This window comes from Colobus angolensis, unplaced genomic scaffold, assembly GCF_000951035.1.
Source record: "Colobus angolensis palliatus isolate OR3802 unplaced genomic scaffold, Cang.pa_1.0 Scaffold32, whole genome shotgun sequence".
Lineage (NCBI taxonomy): Eukaryota > Metazoa > Chordata > Mammalia > Primates > Cercopithecidae > Colobus > Colobus angolensis.
In genome coordinates, this window is record NW_012116488.1 from 10,709,918 (window position 1) to 10,712,425 (window position 2,508).

Consider the following 2,508-nt stretch of genomic DNA (forward strand, 5'->3'; position numbering starts at 1 on the left):
AGGTGCACATCAATAGGCAGCAGTAAGCTAGGTAAAGGGGAAGTGCAGGGAGCAGGGGAAGGGCGTTTCAAGGGGGACAATTGAGCAGAGGTCTGGAAGTGACTGGATGTGGCCAGGACCTGCAGCAGCTCAGCACTGCTGGCTCAAAAAGTGTACAGCCAGGATTGAGGAGCACAGATCAATCACAGATGACTTTTGTGACCCACTGAGGGGCCCAGAGACACTGTAGGAGACAGGGGTGATATTGACACGAGTTCAATGAATATTCAAGTACCTTTTAGAGGCCAGCCTCATGCTCAATACTGGCTTCTATTGCTTTTTGAAAAACACCTAAAATTCTTTCCACCTTACTGCAAAGCAAAGAAGTTCTTTAGGCTGACAGTCGTCCAATATCTGGTATACAGTTGGTGCTCAGTCAATGGCGATCATAGTCCCTCCCCGCCAGGGAGCTGTTGCTGCCTGGGTAATGTTCCCTAAATGACGTGGCTGTCCATTCCCAGGATCAGTCATCTTTGCATCATGAAAAATGGCCCATCCCTGTAGCTAACACCCACAGGGCACGTCGCTTAAAGGCAGATTCCCTGTGACCTGTCTTAAGATGGAGAACAAGGCTGATTCTCTTAGCTCTTTGCTTTGTAAAGAAAATGGTTTTCAGCACAACTTCACCCCACAGCAATTATGGAAAATAAATTGAAGTGTAAAAACAGGGAGATGGCTAGCAGATGGGGCAAAATTAGCCTGGCTGCTACTACCACACTGGCTCCACACGACGCAGAAAGAGATCCTGCTCCCTGGAGTGTGAAATGACCACAAGATTATTAAGAATCACGGCAGCAGGCCGGGCGCGGTGGCTCAAGCCTGTAATCCCAGCACTTTGGGAGGCCGAGACGGGCGGATCACGAGGTCAGCAGATCGAGACCATCCTGGCTAACACGGTGAAACCCCGTCTCTACGAAAAACTACAAAAAACTAGCCGGGCGAGGTGGCGAGCGCCTGTAGTCCCAGCTACTCGGGAGGCTGAGGTAGAAGAATGGCGTAAACCCGGGAGGCAGAGCTTGCAGTGAGCTGAGATCCGGCCACTGCACTCCAGCCCGGGTGACAGAGCGAGACTACACCTCAAAAAAAAAAAAAAAAAAAAAAAAGAATCACGGCAGCGGGGAGGAAGCTTCTGCCTGAAGCCCAAGCACCCAGGAGCCCCTGATGGGGCCTCCACTTCTGTCTCCACAGATGCCACCTTCTCCCACCCAAACTGCTGTCCCAGTGGTGGTTCCTCTCCTCTTTCTGGGCTCAGCTCCAAGGTCAGCCTTTAGAGACCTCTGCTGCCCTCCACCCCCATTCACAGTTCCTGAACCCAAACTGACTTTCTCCTTTCTGGAGTCCACTTTAGAAATCTCCTTCCCTTGTTTAATGGCTACCCGAAGCCCCTGCCCCCATGGATGACTCGAGGGTAGACTCACCCTCCTTCAGGGCCCTGCCTCAAGGGCACAGGTCTGTCCTTCACGGGGACCTCCATAGCTACTGGGTAATGAGTGAGCGGCGGGGTTTCCCAGATTCATTGCTGTGAACAGAGCAGTGATGCACCTAGGCCCATGTGTTTCAACGCCCAGTAAGCCCTGTCCATTTTTTCCCCCCTCTTGGAACCCTGAATATTTAAAGCCATTGTCTTTGTGGCCTTAGTGGTCACAGAAAGGGACCAAGCGCTGAGCTGGGAGCAGGGGGCTGGGACTTCCTGCTCCTAAGTAATTCCTCAGCCCTGGGCAAATTCGGTAACTGGAGGGTCTCACTTTTAAGGAGAGTAAACCACGTGGTGGGCCCCAAACAAGATAAGATCCTGGAATTCTCTAGAGTTCAACAGTGGAGGTGGGGAGGGAGGGGACCGGAAGGCCTGTCCTGGCATTTTCAGTAATTTCCACAGGAAGTTCTGTCCTGGCATTTTCAGTAATTTCAAGTGACCCCAGGGACGGTCACTTGGAGACTCGGTGACCAGAGACCCCACAGCGTACCCCAGCTCTTAGGAGTTGGCCTGCTTCCTGCTCTTTCCTAGAAGCTGGAGTCACATCACTGGACTGGAAAAGGCTCCTGGTATCTAAACCAACGAAGAAGGCCCTTCCCCCACAGCCCCCGACTTTGGAGACTCCCACAACTTTACCTCTACACTAGTATAACCCCCGACCCAGGCCCTCGACGCTCCCCACGTAGGGCTCCCAGGATTCGGGGATGGGTAGGACTCGGGTCCTGGGCCCTCCAAGTGGGGGTTGCCTCTCGAGAGTGGGCAGGGGACACGGAACGGGGCGTCTTATCCCGGACAGGAGGGAGGCGTTGCCTCCTAGACCAGGTACTGAGACCCGCGGGCCCACCTCCAGTTGCGTCACCTGGCCCACCGCCTCCTGAGACATCACAATCTGGGGGCCGGGACCCGCCTCATCACCGCCGCTTTGTAACCAAACAATCCAACCAACAAACACCCCGGAAAGAAAAAAAAACAAACTGGCCTGACCCAGCCTCCCG